The sequence below is a fragment of the Tachysurus vachellii genome, chromosome 7 (genome assembly GCF_030014155.1).
Source record: "Tachysurus vachellii isolate PV-2020 chromosome 7, HZAU_Pvac_v1, whole genome shotgun sequence".
NCBI lineage: Eukaryota > Metazoa > Chordata > Actinopteri > Siluriformes > Bagridae > Tachysurus > Tachysurus vachellii.
In genome coordinates, this window is record NC_083466.1 from 15244567 (window position 1) to 15264699 (window position 20133).

The 20133-nt window shown below is 36.3% G+C and overlaps 1 long non-coding RNA gene across 2 annotated transcripts; it reads left to right on the plus strand.

Moving 5' to 3' along the window:
- Window positions 1–3272: 3272 nt before the first annotated feature.
- Window positions 3273–12087, plus strand: LOC132848672 (uncharacterized). 2 transcript variants are annotated; one of them, XR_009648757.1, is made up of 5 exons: window positions 3273–3304; window positions 4874–5005; window positions 9361–9867; window positions 11535–11628; window positions 11911–12087. It is a non-coding gene; the product is annotated as an uncharacterized LOC132848672 (long non-coding RNA). The 2 variants fall into 2 exon arrangements; XR_009648756.1 differs by lacking the exons at window positions 11535–11628; window positions 11911–12087 and having other exon boundaries at window positions 9361–10400.
- The last annotated feature ends 8046 nt before the right edge of the window (window positions 12088–20133 follow it).

Below are 20133 nucleotides of genomic sequence, written 5' to 3' on the forward strand. Positions count from 1 at the left end.
TTTCCAGGGATTTCAGTACAGCGTAACAGATATTACGTCATCAGGTAGGCGTGGCCTATTTGATAATCTAACCCTAACCCTAACCGTAGTTTTTGGTTGCTTATTTGTTTTCTAAAATAAATCAACATGTATGACTGTTTTGTCCTTCGTAGCATGCTGGGGTTTTTTTTTTGTTTGTTTTTCCAAGACCTCCGGAAACACGCCCATTTTACGACGTGGTAACGAAACCCCTTGAATTTAGTGCCTGCCGTATTTTTATTGGGTACAAGTGCGTACCTCCGCCCTTAAAGATGACGCTATATATTCATGCGCAGTTCGAACAAACCACAGACATGAAACTCTACTTTCATTTTGACTTCAAACAAACAGATCAATAACGTCGCCATCTTACTGAAGCCAACTTTCCAGCACTTTGTACTTGACCTGATGTTAATATTTAAACTAAAACGTGACATGCAATTAAGTATTTTAGTAGTCTGAGTAATTTAAGTGCTAATATTTGTCCATTTGTCCAGCTTCAGTGTCTGTACTTTGGTGATTAAAGAATTTTTTTTTTACATAAATAAATCTAATGGTTGTTGTTCATGTCTCTTAAGCACAATTCAGTCACAGTGTTTGATTTATTAGCGTTCACAATGTCGATACAATAGACACGACAAGACAGATAACAGAAAGGTGTGTTGTATTTTCTTCTAGTGCATCATTATCACGATGCTCTATAAGTTTTACTGCTTATAGTAATGTTTTAAGAGTCATTTTGTAAACACTTTATCTCCCTTTATGTGATAAACGATTCTGTTAGTGTACAACTCATGACTATCTGTATATATTAAGGGCCCTGTGCTTTGAAGAAGCGTGAGATGTAGAGAAATGACTGAACAACAAATCCAGGAAAAAGGAGAGCGTTCACAATTGTTTGGGCTGTACAAATTAATTCTGGACGTATCTGTTGCCAGATTATGTTAAAACATATGTATGGAGAGTAACTAACAATTAACACCACCAGGGTCAATGTAATGATTCTAAAAGCTTTAAGCTTCCGGTGGTGCATTTTTTTCCCCCTTTCTCCGTCACCTGGATTAGGTTTCTTTAGAGCTGATAAAGTTGCCATACCACAGAACAGTATTAATACAATCATCCCAGACACAGGTATAATATATACCAATGTAGCAATTGTTTTCTGGACAAAAATGCCAGTTCCTCCAAAAGCAGTGGCTGTAACCCATGTGAAACTCACCCACACCATTTTGTATCTGAATTGTTTCAGCTTCAGGTAGAAGATGGGGTGAACTACAGCCAGATAATTTTCCAGAAAGATCCAGGTGTGGAATTGAGTTTGTGCAATTAAGCTAATTATCCTAATGTAAGCTGACCCATAATATAAATAGATGTTTGATATGTAAATTATGAATAGGCATTTAAGAGCCAAACCTATGCAAAAAATGACAGATGCAAAAATCACATTAAAATGTAGTAGGTCAGAAGGTGTAGAGCTCCTGTTTGTGGTGTTTGCCTTCGTCATTAGCAAAAGAGTCCAGATGTTGAGAGGGAGGATAATGCATATCACAATCGCTTGAAAATAGAAGCTAATTTGGCACACAGTGCTATTGTATGTACTTGTCATTAAAGTGCATAAGGAACAGTTGGATATGGTGGAGGTGTAGTTGTCCACATAGAGTGCCATGATGATACTAGGAGTCTTTTTATCTGTAGATGGAAAATACTGAGAATGACACTTCAAAAACCCCAGTAAAAAATTGACAGTCCTCTTCAAAATTTATAAATGGTCAATTCATCTATTGATTTTTTTGCTATTCCTTGAAGACCTATGGGTAGTTGATAAAAATATATATTTGAACTGATAGAACAGAATCTCAGCTATCATTTCCTGATATTTACATTTAGATGTGTTAATCAATTTAAACAATGCACCATTTGTATGAATCAACCCAATTTGTGATAAAAATATTGGAACATGACTTATAGGTGTTGCTTACCCAGTTTGATTAAACCATTAACAGATCTAAATGTCTACTCAGGGTTTGTGGCCTGGTTTCCACCATACTTTCAGAGAGGACAATACAGGTAATACTTTTTGGTAATTTATGTTAGGTTAACTGCCATTTCTAACATTTAATTGCATCTGTCTATTTGATTTCACTTCAATGTATTTGATGTAGGATGCATTATCAGCCCAATTAGTGTCATGAAATCAACATTATTGCAGTGCTGCAAATATAATAATAATAACAATCATAATAGTACTACTAATAATAATGAAATAAAAATGATGAAAACAGTACATTCACTATACCTGAAGTTCCATAATATTCTGAAAATTACAATTTGTCCATTGTGACTAGTCCTTGGTCATAAAGAGAAAATTCAGACCAAACATTTGTGTATACCCAACTTCACCTTAGGTCTAAATATTTAGGGAAAAATGAAAAAGCTTCCAGTTATCTCACAGCTAATGTCTGCTTTTTCATTGAAGAAGCACATGAAATCTGGTCTTTTTATACAACGCTGAAAAACATTTTACTCAAAGCAGGTGATCATTTGACTAGTGATATGGATAAATCTGCGTTGAACACAGAATGAAAAAGCACATAATGATTCAAATAAAACCCAAACGTGTGCACATTTGTCACAGCTGTTTTTTTAACAGGCCTCTATTTATGTCTGTTGTTGTTTTTATTAGTAATCTCTAGTACTGCAATCAGGAATGGCTTGGAGTGGCTTGGAGTTTTAGTGAACCAGAGTTACTGTATTCAATGATAGAGACTTAAAAGCACTTTTGTATATTGCTCTGAATAAGGGTGTCTGCCCAATGCTGAAAATGTAAATGTAAATGTTTGGACAATTCCCTGCCTGAACACTAGCAGGGACTTTCTGGCAGGTTCTGTTTTTTTTTTTTTTCAGTTGCTTTGTCGTCCCCAGTGCTTTTTCTATGTTTTTGTTCCTTAATAAATTCCCCTTTTTCGTTATCCCTGAAAACACCCCTGTTTCCTGACAGAAGGACTCAGCCAGACATAGACCCAGCGGGATAACCTTAAACCCGGCATCTAACATTAGAGGAGTATCTACCATGAATGACTATTTCTGGTCCATTTCTGGTATTTTATTTTATTTAATTTTTTTCCTGGACTTCTGGGTTTCTTAGGTGGACTTCGCTCCACCTGTTGTAGAATATTTGTGTTGAGTTTAAAAAAGGAGAACATTTCCTTGATGGATAAACAAGGTCAAAGTCTGTGCATAATTGTCTGTGTATAATAAAATCTTGTCATCATGTAGACCACAAAAGGTATTTAATGTCATCCTATTATTCATAAAACAATTTTTAATTAAGGTTTATTGTAGAGTGCTTGTCAATCTTTGTTCTTGAATACAGCTGCCTTGTACATTCTGGGTTTTTTCTTTCTATAACACCAAAAGTTCAACCTAGTTTGCTAAATATCAGCTTTTGTAATTATGGTAAATGTCAACTGACAAGTGGAATTTCCCTGTCACATGATATAAAGTTTCTGCCTTAAACCACTAATGATAATTTGGCCTGTAGCATGATGGACACATGATCTTGGTTTAATTAACAGTGTCGCATAAATAAACTAAAAAAAAATTCTAAAGCTTGGCAGCATACAAATACAATATAAGAAAGTCTTTTATATATTGTACATTTAATTATTTCAGTTTGTGGTAAATACTTAAAATGAAGTAATCTAATTGTCTTGGATATACATTTTATTAATAGAAATAATGAATAAAATGAACAATCATTTACAAAATTGTAATTTATTAAAATATTTACTAAAATGCCAAGAGAAACAACAGGCAGGGAGAAAGAAATACGAGGTCATATGTGTGAATACATAATGTAATATGTTTATGATTTTCTTCAGTACAAAAATGTATTCACTTTTTATCTTTATTTATACTGCCTTACAAGATCAGGGTTCACAAATTTATAGTTCATGTTTCACCTTTTCATGAACTTTCTCTTTCAATGAATTACATTTTTTTACCACAATAATTTTGTACTTCTTTGGTCTGAATACTTCTTTAACTGAAAACAATTATTAGTTTTCAGGTGTGTGGCCGTTATGTTGATCACAGTATAATACACATGGGTTAAATAAGCTTAAATAGCTGATTCATATAGGTATTATCTGTCTGTTAAGAATTCAGTCAATACACAATTCATTTCAGAGTTATGAAAACTTTGCCAAAAATAGTAAATTAACCCTAGAATATTTTATTTTTTTAAACAATACAAATGTAAAAGAGCCTAAGAGCAACTGGTTTATCTGTTTTGGTAATGTAAACTGCTGCAGTCTTCTGATTTCCATAAAACAGATCAATCTTTGGGCACCATAATTCACATTTAGATAACACAAATATTAATACAGGTTATTCAAATATATTTAAATCTGTTAAAGTAATCCACATCAGGGGGAAATGGGCCAGGGACTGTCCAGTCTTGTAAAAATCATTCTTTGACTTTGTACCCTTTTCTCCTACTCACTATGCTCTTATACGTGCTCTTAAACTAACTCTTGTTCTTATACCATTCTATTACTAAGTGTTCACAAGGACAAGAGATGCCTGTGAAACTTGGTTCATTTAAATTTGTTGCTAATTTTTACACAAAGCATATTTTTCACAAAGCGCTCATAGGTTTTCTGTAATATTGCTGATAGTGCAACTCGTGGCACCTTTGCATATTTTTATTTAATTCTTGGAGTTTCTTCACAAAGGGAGGTTGATTTCACTGCAAAGGTGTGTAGTCAGTCTGCCAGGTGGAGCTGAAGGTCCTTCATTAACCACCTTATTACTAGAGCTTCTCACTCTACTGTGGCATATTTCTTCTCAACAGGGCTCAGATTCCTACTGAAATAGAGGACTCAAAGGTCTGAGAAGGGGAGGGTGCCCAGTCCTGTCGCTGAGACATTTGTGTGGATGATTAAAATGGAGGCTAAATTTGGGATTCTGAAAGACGGAGGAATTGGTAAGTGCCTTCTTAAAATTGTGGAACCTCTTGCTACAGAGGTCCATGTCCCGGTGGCAGAATGGCTGTCCTTTTGAACATGTGCGAGTATGTCTTGACAACATCTTCACCCCTCAACATTGTGAGGAGGCGATAAACATGATGGCATGGGTCCCGCCTGCTGCCACATGGTCTCCTGCTTTTCACAACAGGTTACTGAAGTGGCAATGTCCTTATTAGTGATAACAAGATTTATTAATAAAACATAAAACAGGGAAAATAAATACATAATAACTAGAAACAAAAACCAGCCAAACATAAAACAAGAACCAAAAGACAACAAAAGATGAAAAAAAGCTGCAAAGCTAACCGCAATGCGGAGAAAATAAATACACAAAATAATTCATCCAATTACAACAAGGTAAGTATGACAAGACATGCGACAGAAAACACACCTGGCAGAGAATGTCCAAGCAGACGTCCAAGCAGTATGGGCTGTTAAATGCATATAATGCATGTAATGTTAAATGTATATATATACATATACAGTATAATAACAACATATGGCACTGTTGGACGAAAAGTTACAATGACAAAACATATATTGCCCTACACCCCCAACCACACACATACACACAAACAGAAGCAAATCTAGGTTTTTTACAGGGTATTCACAAAAGATAAAATGAGATATAGGTGAATGCATGTGAATGTGCAATAAGTATGGCCATACTTATCCAGACACATTAGTTTTTTACCAGACACATACTTATCCAGACACATTATTAATTAATTAATTAATATTGAGTTAATCCCTTTACTATTATAATATCCACTGTCCTGTGAAAGCTTTTAGATATTGTTATGTGGCTGTGGGCATTTGTGTGATCTGACACACAGTGTGATCACCAACTCAACCACAGTGTGGCAGGGAAGATGCACTGTTCAGGACAAGAAAGCTCTCCAGCGTGTCACAAAAACTGAACAGTTCACCTGTGGAGTGGCCTTCAGATCCTCTTCACACTACTGCCGTCTGGGAGATGTTATAGGAGTGTGAGATTGAGGACAAAAAGTCTCACAAAGAGCTTCAAAACTATTGTGTTTTCACTGTGCACATGACAATAAACCTCTTGAATCTTGAATCTATAGGTTTCTAGCTCTACAGGTTCTCTTTTACCCATCAGTATTACAAGTAATGTGTAAAAAGGTAAAAAAGTAAGGCTATGCTGTAATGTACAGAATTGATGAATATAAAGTCACAAGTCGGTTAAAATTTTCCATCATTTTCTGAGAATAAAGTATAAAACAATTTTGACTGATCTTTAGTCATTGAATCAGAATCAGAATCAGAAAGATCTTTATTGCCAAGTATGTTTTCACATACAAGGAATTTGTTCTAGTACAGAAGCTCCCCAGTGTAAACAGAATGGTATTGACAAGACACATATATAATATAGACAGTTTTATGTACAGTGGAAAAATGTGCAAATTGAAATATAAATGTGCAAATTGAAATATAAATAAGTATGTGTTTTAAGTAAAGCAAGGCAAGGCAAGTTTATTTGTACAGGTATAGCACATTTCATACACAGAGGTCATTCAAAGTGCTTTACATAGAAATTAGAAAACAGTTTATAAGAGAGAAAAAATATATATATGTAAAAATAAGAGACATACGATAAAATCATAATAAAAACAAAGAACAATTAAAGAAAATAAATGTGATTTCAATAAAAACAGTTTAAAATATTTTAAAAAGAATAAAACAGGAGTAAAAGTGATTTGGACAAAAAGTGCAGTCAATGTGAAGCAGCACAGTGCTCATTTAGTAAATGCAGAGTTAAACAGATGTGTTTTTAATCTTGATTTAAAAGTGTCTACTGTTGAAGCACATCTGATCTCTTCTGGAAGCTGATTCCAGTTATAACTAACTATAATAACTAAATGCTGACGCACCTTGTTTTGAGTGAACCCTTGGTATCTCTAACTGACCTGATCCTAATGATCTGAGTAGTCTGCTTGGTTTATATTCAATTAGCATATCTGTAATGTATTTCGGTCCTAAGCCATGAAGTGATTTATAAACGAGTAACAATACTTTAAAATCTATTCTAAATGTAACTGGAAGCCAGTGTAAGGACCTGAGGACTGGAGTGATGTGCTCAGATTTTTTGGTTCTGGTCAGAATTCTGGCAGCAGCGTTCTGTATGAGCTGCAGCTGTCTAATGGTCGTTTTGGGGATCCCAGTAAGGAGTCCATTGCAATAATCCACCCTGCTGGTGATGAAAGCATGGACAAGTTTCTCTAAGTCCTGTCTTGAGACAAAACATCTAATTCTGGCTATATTTCTGAGATGGTAGTAAGCTGATTTGCTTATCGCTTTCACATGGCCACTGAAATTAAGGTCAGACTCTAAAATTACACCAAGATTTCTGACTTTATTTTGTGTCTTTAGACCCCTAGAGTCAAGGTGTGTGTTAACCTTGAGAGTTTCATCTTTATTTCCGAATACAATGACTTCGGTTTTGTCTTTGTTTAACTGGAGGAAGTTTTGGCGCATCCAACTGTTACTTTCATCAATGCATGGTGGCTTAGTGGTTAGCACGTTCGCCTCACACCTCCAGGGTTGGGGGTTCGATTCCTGCCACCGCCTTGTGTGTGTGGAGTTTGCATGTTCTCCCCGTGCCTCGGGGGTTTCCTCCGGGTACTCCGGTTTCCTCCCCGGGTCCAAAGACATGCATGGTAGGTTGATTGGCATCTCTGGAAAATTGTCCCTAGTGTGTGATTGTGTGAGTTAATGAGAGTGTGTGTGCTCTGTGATGGGTTGGCACTCCGTCCAGGGTGTATCCTGCCTTGATGCCCAATGACGCCTGAGATAGGCACAGGCTCCCCGTGACCCGAGGTAGTTCGGATAAGCGGTAGAAAATGAGTGAGAGAGTGAGAGTGTTTTAAGTAAATAATGTAAGAATAGTGTTGTGTGTTCCGTGTATGTCAAGTGTTCATCAGATTGATTGCCTGAGGGAAGAAACTGTTCATATGTCTGGTTGTTCTGGTGCTAACAGCAGATTTTTGAGACAAAATTCATACCAGACATCTATAAGATTTGTGTATACCTACTATGTAAGCAGTAAGCCCACAAAAATAAAATAAAAACATACCATCCATCCAGTTACATACTTACATACCATCCAGTTATTCCACAGCTAACTAAAGTTTTATCCGTCTGCATTGAAATGTAAAGAGAACAAAAAAATAAATATTTGTTGTAAGTTAAAATGCTGTTTGCAAATGAAAGCAGGTCATTGTTGTCTTTTTATAGAAAACTTTTTTTGTCTCTCAGACCAGGTGGTTATTTGAATAGTGATATGAATCAGCATTGACCACAGAATAACAAAACACTTCACTTGATTCAAATCAACCCTCAAGCACAGGCATTCTCACCATCAGTGAAATCACATATATATTACAAATTAATGTAAAAAGAAAATCAATATTTATTACAATTTATTAAATAAAAAATATTACACATGATGGTGCACTAGAAGAAAGGTTGCATTTCTTGTATATTTTATCAAGGAATGCATTAAAAAACACACTAAAAATGAATAGAAATGACAGTACATTTGGACCAGACTTACTGTACCTCTAATCTAGTGCTAATTAAAAATATCCCACTTTCACCTTTGCTAACATATGCTAAATGGTACTAACCTAGCATAAATGTGTAAAAGAGAAAAGCACATAATTTACAATTTAAATCATGTGCATACAGCATCTTCAGAAATTATTCACCCCAATACTGATTCCTCTTTATGCTAAATTGCAGCAGCAAATTTAACATATCAGAATGTAATCTGTTTCTGCTCATTTTGAGGAGTTCAGATGAGTTGTGGAATTTGCACATTTAAATATCGGCATTTTTGTCTATTATTAAATGCAATACTGTATATCTCTAACAGCCAAATTAGATGGATGATGTTAACTCTGCTATTCCAAAACACAAACCTTACAAGGTTATTCATTGTTGCCCATTGCTAAATTTCTGCATATGTCTGGAAAAGGATCTTCTGAACAATTTGCTTATATTTGACTCCATCCATATTGCACCTGATGTCAACAAGCTTCCCAGATCCTTATAATAAAAAACAAATCTAGAGCATGATGCTACAACAAACATGCCTAACACAGGAATGGGGTTACCTAAAAGCTGGGTCATATTTGGTTTATCTTGCCAACTTATCAGGCAGTGACCCCAATCACACCAAGACCAGCACACCTGTGAGTAGGCACAAAAACTGGGACCCAGTCACTGAAACAGCATGCTTTCACATTACTCATTGTAACGTAACACTCAGGCAATGTTTCTGTCTACACAGCGCCGGGCAACACAACATGGGGAACCCAGGTGCACTTTACCATTCCTCCTGCAGGTTGACCACCTGCTGATCCTAGACCTCCTGCAGCTGCATAGAAAGCCATGAAACATGTCCCAAATCCCACATCCTAACATCCCAGATGAGTATTGTGACCTAATGGAAATCTTCAGCAAGCCTCCACTGCACTGACATTATGACTGCACAGTTAAGGTGATGCTGGGCACCATGCTACTAAGTGAGGGAGTTTAACCCTATATCTAACTGAACAATGAGCCATGGAGGAACATATTCTGGAGTCAGTAAAACAAGGCTACACCAGACCCATTACGTCTCCATCATCTGTACACAGACTTGTACACAGTGAAATACCCCTGTCCTTTGTCACTTGATCTGGCAGCCTTAGAACAGCTTTGAATTGCCAAGTTCTTCACCAAGCCTGTCCTATGCAGTGCTTACAATCAACAAGGTGGATGGGTGTAGACAGACTTCTAAGTCTGAGAGACCAGGGTAAGTGCCATCCTTTCCTAATGATTTGGAGGAAAACCCATGCTTAATCCAGTTACCTTCTTCCCAAAAAGCTGGCAGAGGATGAGCAATGTTGGTTACCAGGAGCTACTGAATGGTGATTTTGGCTGAAGGGGGTAGAGCACACCTTTGCCATATATACTGATCACAAATACTTTAAATATCCCTTAATAATGTATAATCCTCTTGTCCACCTCATTGTGCTACCTTGCCATGCAGCTCACCCTTTTCTGATGCATGTTTGGCTATCAATCCCCACTATGTGCATCAAACACCAACCCCACTGACTCTCTGGCTGTAGATAACTGGCTCTGATACATTGAAGTGTTCGAGGCAACCCACTAAAGACTAAACTGAGCCATTCAAACCCAACAAATGTCATTCTGATCAACACAGAGAACCCTCTCAATAGTATCATCCTGGTGACAGGGAATCACATGCCTGCATTTTTCACATGCCATCATTTTTTTCTGTTTGATGATCAACCTGACATGTGCCTACCATTGACATTTATTTTGCCATATGTTGTGGACTGATTTGCTTTGGCTTCATTAAAACTGTTTTATCTGAATTTAATCCTCTCAGCCTCTTCCTACCTCAACATGACTATAGACAGATGGGTTAATTAGTTGTAAAACCTTTTTGTGTGTTTTCTTTTATACTGTACTGTCTTTTTATATTTATTTGCCATTTCTGAATATACCATTTGTCTTAGTCATGAGTGGATGTTTATTCTTATTCTTTCAAACCAAATAGTCAGTTCCATATGCCATATTATTTAGAACCTATTATTTAGAAGATGTAAAGTGTAAATTAAAAACTTACATTAAAACCTTGTGTGATTTTTGAACATTTTAGAATTTATACACACCATTCAAAGGTCAGGCAAAGGCCAAAAGCAGTCAGTGGTATTGCAATCAGCAAGCAGTATAAAAAAAAGACTAAACAAAATGCAGAGATGAGATAACAGGGCTAAGAAATAAACAGGTAAACTGAAACAATTGTAATGTTTCATAACGTCAATGTAACATGTCAGTAACAAAAGAAAGTGAGAAAAGAAAGAAAGTGGTTATGTGTTATGGGTGTTGGAGTTGGGGAGAGTGTTGGATGTTTGTAGACCATGGTGAATGTTGGAAAATGAGGTTTGGTAAGCTGGCAGACCTGACCATCTTGCAACATTCATGGAGTTTCATAAGATAAGTATAGCACCAGGGAAAGGAGTAAAGAATTGGACTTTAAAAAAGTTACAAAAAAAACATTGACAATCGGTTTGTCTCAGTGATACTCATGGTGCCCTTAGGATAATGATGCAATTGCACTAAATATTTATTCAAAAATACCCAGACAGAGTAAACTCAGAGGATGTAGCTATGCAGAGGTAAAGAAAGAATGAAGGCCACAGAGAAATTGTACCATGTTGCCTGTTTATATGGTCTATAAGTGCTAAAGAATGCATTCCTCTATAACATGGACATAAATGACAGATCTGAGGGAAATGAGAGAGACAAAGAAATACAGCACAGGAACTTTGTCCTATATTTTACTTTATAATGCTTATTTTAACTAACATTCAATATGCACTTGTCTTTGCACCCTCTCTCTATTTCTCCTTCCCTCCCCCTCTCACTTTAATGCTCTCCACCCTGCAGGCGTTTGGCATCTGACACCCAGCTCCAGCTGAATACTCAGGGTGTCTGGGGCAATGAGTGCTTAAAATCCTCTCACAGCTCTCATTCAGACTAAGTATGAAAAATCCTAGATAATATACTGTAGATGAAATGCTTAATCTCTTCCTGGATCCATTTGAATTGATTTTGGTCATAATTTTTGCTACCTTTATTAATTAATTATTTTATTTTTCTTAGTTGAAGGAAATATGCATGTATTGTGCAGCTTTCTTTCCATTGCGAATTAATGCATATGAGCACGTGGGAAAAAAATTATTTTTATTCTTGAAACAAACCTTTTGCTCACTTGATGTTCTTCAGCAACATTTTCCCAATTTTACAATTTTCTTTCTGGAAGGTCACAGTGGCTTGTCTCTGTGTATATGGATCATGAATCTGCTATGAAGCTAGGTAAAAAGGAGTGAGTGGCTGGCCCATCACTTTCCAGGGCAGAAGAAATGATAAAAGGCAAAAAGAAGCTCAGAGCCCAGAATGGACTGGCAAATACACTCACACGTAACAGTACAAACAAACAAACCAACAATGTGGCACTTCTAACCAGATCTGATGCTCCTAATCGGTAAGATATAGTCTTGGTTCTATAGCCTTAACATGAGTTTGTAATGGATTGGAATTTGGTGATCAAATTAATAGAAATAAAAATGTCGGCGTGTTAAACCAAATCAAATAACATTTGAGTCAAAGACTGAATAATGTTATGTGAACATTTGTGTGTTCAGCTGTGTATTATAATTTCACTAACAATTTAACAATACAAGTCTTTGAGATGTTCGGTCATGTTTGGATTTAATTATTATTATTATCATTATTTTATTTTAATTTGTTGTTAATATTGTCTATGGTTGCATTAATCTAAAGTCTTTCTTATGAAGTATTTAGCACAATTCTCTGAATATCTATTAATAGCTGTGCCTTTATCACATGTTCTACCAAGGTTAGTGTAAGATGTAAGTTTTATGCAAGCATATTATTAAACATTTAAGTATGTTTAGTATGTTACTTTAGAGAGACTATAGAAACAGCAGACAGATAGCAGTCTCAGTATTTTAGTAGGCTTCTCTGACAAAGCTACATTGTTAAGTAAGGGACAAATAGCACCACACTTAATGCTTCTTTCATTAAATATTTTGCTGAGTCAAAGAGAAAATAAAGAGAAGGATCATTTTAACTTTTTTTTCTTTGGGGACCACAGTTACTATAGACTTTATGAGAACAAAAAAACACTGATTCGTACAGTCACTGTGACTGTACAAAGTTCAAGCACACATTTTATGTCTCAGACACTTTTGGTGAGCATTTGGAAGAAAAGCTGTCTAAACTTATGTCTATTGAATAATTTTTTAATTATAAATTTTGACAAGATTTTGACTAGCTCTTTGTGTCACATGACAAAAAAAATATTTTTTTCATTTTTAATATCTTACTGACTGATAATTATTCTAATTTAAATAAAATGCCAGCCTTGACATTACACTGTGACCAGTATTAATCTCACTTGTACTGAGAGAGACACTGACTTATACAGTACATAAGCAATAATATACTGTATTCAGCTGTTAGATTTAATCTTTGTTTTTCAGAGTTTATAGATTATATAGAAATAGATTAAAAACATGTAAATTGTATGTTAAGGAGAAGAGGAATATTGTTCTGGTAGCTGAATGGTGCAGCCTCTGCCATTCCATGATGTAGATAAAAAGGCTTTGCTTTCTCTCTTTCTTCTTTCTGCCTCAGTCAGTAACCACCATTACATGAGCCACTGATGCTGTAAATCTGTAAGATTTTAGATATATCAAAGGACACATTCCAGGTTTCACATTTTGTTTACATTTACATTTACAGCATTTGGAAGATGCCAAAGCCAAGCACAATGTCCAGTGACAAAAGCCGTTATAAATAATATATAATCCAACCTGTGATGTAAGTGGGGGTTTGTAAAGAATCAGTACAATGCATTCTGCTAATTTCATTTTTGGCATTTGTTGTTTGCTTAAAAATGGCTTTTTTGGGGGGGGGAATTTTCACATTAGCATTCTCTATTAGGAACGAAAACTTTTCGTACATTTTTTACCAGACAAGTAAATTATAATCCCAAAGTTTCAATTTATTGATTGCAAAGTCTATTGTTTAAATCTGCATTTTCTTGTGCTGATAACAACACAGTACTATTGTGCTTTTATAAATGTCCATCTCTTGACATGTTATAATGCGTTGGTGCTGACTTAAAATACACCCATGAGGTAAAAGGCCAGTCATGTCAAACAGCTAAGCATAAACTCAATAAAAGTGTAACACACACCCAACATTCAGGCCATGAGTTTAGAGGGCAGATGAAATTTAAGCATGTTGAAATGTCAGGAACATATGACCTCCATGATCATAAAATATATCCGCCATATTTCTTGCTGTCTGATATGTATTTTATAGTTAGTTTTGTGTCTTCTCTCTCTCTCTCTCTCTCTCTCTCTCTCTCTCTCTGTCTCTCTCTGTGTATGTGTGTGTGTGTGTGTGTGTGTGTGTGTGTGTGTGTGTGTTTGTTTATGTAATAGAATCTCCAAGCAGTCTGCTTATATTGTCAAGATGCCTGCCTGTGTTGAGAATGATATCCTGATTTATGAGCCCATGATACCAATTAATCTATCTTTAATCTTTCCAAATTAGGCCATGGTTTCATTATATGTTTATTTGAATGGTTCCTAACATTAAATAAAAAACATCCCAATATCCCATAGTACTGCTAAAGTGAATAAATATGCGGTAGGTTTTCCACCCCAGATCCATGAGACAAGCTCAGCATTTCGTCCCAGACAGAGGTACATGTGTTAATTGCAGTCTGGCTGTGTTGCTTCATATCTAAATTGAATTTAGATTTTCTTATAATAAGCACATTCAAAGTTCCAATAATAGTAGGTGTTGTATATCTAAGTATATTTTGCAGCCCTGAGGCACTTTATACAGATTCTAAATAGCTAAGTATATTGAAATATTTACATTTTTATTAAGAAGTTACTCTTATGTTGTATATGATATATTCTTATTTCAAATTCTAACATATGATCAGCAAGAATGTGTCAGTGCTTTGGGTGAACTTCACGCTTTATGACTCTTACCATGACCTCAGATGGCTGGATATCTATATATGGGAGCCATCAAACCATTTACAAGATTACCCTGCTTGCGTGGTTGTGTATGGACATAAACTGTGTGCCTCTGTGTGTGTGTGTGTGTGTGTGTGTGTGTGTGTGTGTGTGTGTGTGTGTGTGTGTGTGTGTGTGTGTGACGTGACATGACATGACGTGACATACGGCTAACCCATACTCAGAATTTGTTCTCTGCATTTAACCCATCCAAAGTGCACACACACAGCAGTGAACACACACACCCTGAACACACACCCAGAGCAGTGGGCAGCCATTTACGCTGCGGCGCCCGGGGAGCAGTTGGGGGGGTTCGGTGCCTTGCTCAAGGGCACCTCAGTCGTGGTATTGCTGGCCCGAGACTCGAACCCACAACCTTAGGGTTAGGAGTCAAACTCTCTAACCTTTAGGCCACGACTTCCCCCAAAGGTAGTGCGTTGGCCAGGTAGTACGTTGTGTGTGTGTGTGTGTGTTTGTGTGTGAGTGTGTTTGTGTGTGTGTTTGGTTGGAAAAATTATGGGGAAAATGTACAGTACATATTTACCACTTATTTGTCACAAATCAAACTCTTTTTAAATCCAAAAGAATTTTGTGATATTAGTCTTTTTTAATAGGTGCTTCTGTATTGCATACACAGAGAAAAAATACCTGACATAATATCACATGTAATTTGTTTTAATTTATTCATGCTAAATCAGGCAGTGGATAGTTTAAGCTACCTATCCGGTTAAAAATACATAGTCTATAATGTATAGTGTAATATATTTCTTTGTGCAATTGGTTATCCAATCCGTTTTGTGTACATCTTGTCTTTAAGCTAATATTGGCAGGCTAATTTGATGTTGTTGAAGACGCTGCTTTGCTCTTTCAACACTATCTGTTCATGGCCATCCTTGTCCCTTTCCTGCTGGTTATCAATGAACAGCTTATCAAGTCCAGAGTGCAGCTTTTTTGGGATCAGCCTTGAATGGGACAATGTTTGTACTGTATGTATTTTGTGTCTCTGGCAACCAACAGGTTAATGCATGTGATTTAAGAAATGTAAAATGTTCTTTTGATTTCAGTAACATACTTCTACCAAAGACACCTCTAGTATTCAAAACCTAAATGATAATACGTTTAATTTTCATATATCTTTAATGTGAAAGTCTACAACACAACAAATCAATTGTTTCATGTAATATTTGAGTATTTAATTCATATTCATGTCATTCATTACATATTTGTGATGTAGCCAAGCAGTATATCAGTACAGAGTGGTAAAGATTACATTGGATCTTGTACTGGCCTATCTTTTTATTTTACATGTATAACAACACCTTTATACATCATTAAAGCTAGGGTGCAAACTGCTGTGGTTTGAGCTGAGTATCCAATGACTGTCATGTCAGCAGGGCTTTACATGTAGCAAAAGATCGAGGTGGCTCAGGCAGAGGTGCTGAGTTCTGTGCTTTCCCATTAAATCCTAGGGTACATTTGCTTTTATTATGTCTGATTATCTGTCTGCCTAACAGGCCACAGGAGACCCAAAACATTTGTTCTTAGCTGGTTCTGCCAAACAGACAGGCTGACAGACAGAGACAAATGGCAAGTGGTGTCATGCTACTTCCACAACATGCAGTGTAGTAGACAAGTTGACAAATGTGCAGTGAGTGAGAGGGGTAGGTGATAAAATTATAGAATGTTTGATGACTATAATATATGCAAAATACTCTTGCAACTGCCAAATCTCACTCTGTCACTGTGGCCTACCTGCGGTTTACTGATAGATGTTCTTGGCCTCTTGATTATAGTCTTTCACTATGCAGGCCTTGGATGTTCACCATGGCTAGTCATTCAAAGAATATGTACAAACATGTAGGAGATAACATGATGGAGTTGTAGTGATATTATTCTTCTAGTGCAGAGTAATTAGAACTTAGTTTGGATGGACAAATATTTGAGTAAGCTCCTGACTATTCATTTCATATGCCAGCCCATATCTTAGTCCTTATGTGTAACCTGACCGGCAGTCACATGACTTGACTCAGTCAGTTATTGGTCATATCAGCAAAATCCTATTTTAAAAAGTTTATAGGGTTTGAGTAGTGGCATTGTTTCAGTCTAATTTATAGTTAGTTTATTAGTTACACAGCTGTATAGTATCTTGTAGTCAGATCTTGACACTATCAAATTATCACTGCATCAGAGAGGTGGAGGCAGTCTCCGATGAAACCTGTCAGTCTGCATTTGATTTAATAAGAATTCAATATAAAATAACGTTTTTGTTTTTAATCATGAGATCTATGTATGTGTCCCAGTTTGCTTTATAGAAAATAAATATCTACTATTTTACAACTGTCTAGGAGCAAGAAAGGTTGCTACTATCCATAGCTTTAGATAGATAGTGAAAGCTAAAAAGCTAGAATGCTGATGTTAGAAAGGTTGGAAAATGGTAAAAAAAATAAAATAATAATAATAATAATAATAATAATAATAATAATAATAATAATAATAATAATAATATAGCCTTTCTGAATGGGGAATATAAACCTTAAACACGGTTTGATTGCTTATGACTTTGGGGGAATATTTGTGCCAGTATTTAGATGGGAATTAATACTATTGCGATTCTGCACAAACTAAACGCAGTCATACTCACTGCCAATGACGCCTGGCAGACTTCACTGGTTAGACATGAAAATTCTGCCATCTAGTGGATATTTTGAGTAAGGACAAGCACACTTGTGCCGCATTACACCCTGCAAATGTACATTATTCTCGTATTACCGCACAGACTAGAGTGTAATATTCTGCTTATAAAACAGTGATTTGGCAAAAATTACAAGTTTAATGTATTACTGAATGTTTCGTGAAGCTTTTTAACATTTTATAGTTAGATTTAATGTTGTGAGACACATCCGCGAGACAAGATAGTTCCTTCTCTCACGTTATAGCGTCAATATTAATTCTTCACCACCCTTTACCACTTATAACCGAGACTCATTCCATACATGCAAGAATGTCTTTGCTAAAAAAATAAAATGTTTATAAAAAGCCGTTTATTGTTAGTCTTATATTATTTGGAGTGTCTGTGAACGTCAATTCGCTGTGTACGTAGCTGTAGCTGTTACTATAGAAACATGGCGCATTAATATTACGTAACCGTTCCGTTACATGCGGAACTACTTGTGCGCTTACACAAAATAAATATGCACACCGTATGCGTAAAGCCGTATGCATTAACAAATAAAAGCTTAGAATCTTTAATATGGTGGATACATTTCGAATAGGACGCATTTATATAACATACACGTTTATTAACGAAGGCGTAGCTCCCTCTACTTCCTTCCGTGTATCTGTGATCGATTGAGCTGGTCTGGTCTGCAGCTCTGCCCTGATCTCTTCTCGCTGTGACCGGATAGAGGAGAAATGAGCAAGGAGCGTGTGGCTGAATAATCACTTCGTTCAAGAAATGTCGCTTTCCATCGACTTAGGTTTGCGGGGAAAAAACAGGTCGTAAACACGAGGTATGTCTCATAGGAAAACGCGGCTTATGTTGGCCGTTGGATGTTATATAAACATCTGGTATCTATTACACGGCCTGAGTAGGCCAAACAGACTAAGGCCTGTCAACCGTTTAGCCTTTTTCACATATTATATGAGCCACGGCTGTGTGTCTGGTGCAATAAATGTCCAACTTATGGACAAAAAACAACCCGAGTCCGAATTAGTGTCGTCTGGGATGTTTGTATACGTGTTAAACTTGTCAGCTTTGTTGTTTTTAAAATGCAAAAAAAGCTAATGCTAACATTAGCCTCGTGATTACGCAGGTTTTCTCTTTATAACGTTTCGGTTCATAACACGGTGACAAAAACCTCCGTGTTGATTAACTTGTAGTTGTTGAGTGTTTAGTGGGATGTGAAGTGAAGTAAACAAACACGAGTGTGTTCAGATTTCAGTCTCTCAGTAAACTGACACTTTTATATTTCATTCACATTCAACACTGTGGCATGAAAACAAACATCCAAAGTGCTTTAACCTTAAATCCAGCCCACAATGCCTAGTGTTTTCTACTTCAAATTGATATTCAATTTGTTTTGAGGTTTTAATGAGTTTCCCCCTTTTTTTTTGTTTTGTTATAATGCAGGTTATTGTTTGAATAAAAATGATGAGTATTTTTCCTCCAAATCCAATCTTTATCTTTACAATAATGTGTCCATAGCAGTAAATTGCAATATTGAACTATAATCTGTTGTTATTTGTAAGATTGAAATGCAATTTATAAACTGTGACTTTTTTTGTTTGCTTGCTCAGGTTACAATTCTGTCTCACCATGAACCCTGGGGCACTCTTCATGAGTTTAGCCCTGATTTCCCAAAATGATTTTGTCTAATTTTGCCTGGCCTGATAACTAAAATTAAAACAATCTTGATGATTTCTTTTGGAGAACCATATAAAATGGCTGCTTTGTTGTACTATATCTCCAGTTCTCTTAACTTTTCAGACAATCCTTACTGCTTCCATCTTTCCAACCAATATTTTCTCCAGATTTTCTTATTTCTTTACCATACTTTCATATACAATACTGACAATGGGGCAAATGTTTAAGAACAATCGCATTCAGGTTTTGTGAGAGTGGGATTTGGGGATCAGGCGTGAAGCATTGTGTACAATGTGACCCTCTTCTGTCGGATTGATTGGTGGTTAGAGGGGTCTGCACGTTACACAAACACCCGACCACAAGTGATTAACGCTGTGTAGCATGAAAGAGTCAGCACAGTTTGAAAGTTGTGCACTATGCTCACATGCAGACACTTTTTGCACAATTTTTATTGTATTATAGGCTTCATTTAAAAGGTGCTTTACTTTTACTTTTTGCATTTTACTTTCTTGGCCATCAGTTTATGCACAATTATAACAACAATAACGATGTTTGTGTTTATTCTTGCAAATATATTACAAATCTAAAATTTAAATAATTATTCTGACCCATTATTCAGTACTTTGTAGAAGCACCTTTTTCAGCAATTACACCTTTGTCTTCTTGGGTTAGTCTCTACATGCTTTGCATACCTGGATTTGGGCAGTTTCTCCAATTTTTCCTTGAAGATCCTCTGAAACTCAACCAAATTGGATGGGGGAACCATCTGTGAAGTGCCAACTTTTCTTCTGAGATGAGGTTCAAGTCTGAACATTAGCCTTAACCATTCATGGATATTCAGAGACACTTCAGTCCTGAAGCCACTACAGCATTGTCCTGGCTGCATGCTTCAAGTTGCACCCTGTATTTTGCTGTATTCACCCTACCCTTTAATCCAGTCTCTCCTTCTGCGCCACTTAGAAGCACCCTCACCTGGTTTTTGCCAGACTGTGCTTGTGAGTTTAGCCCAAAAAGTTTTTTTCCCCCATTAAACCAGAGAACCTTTTTCCCTTCATGCTCC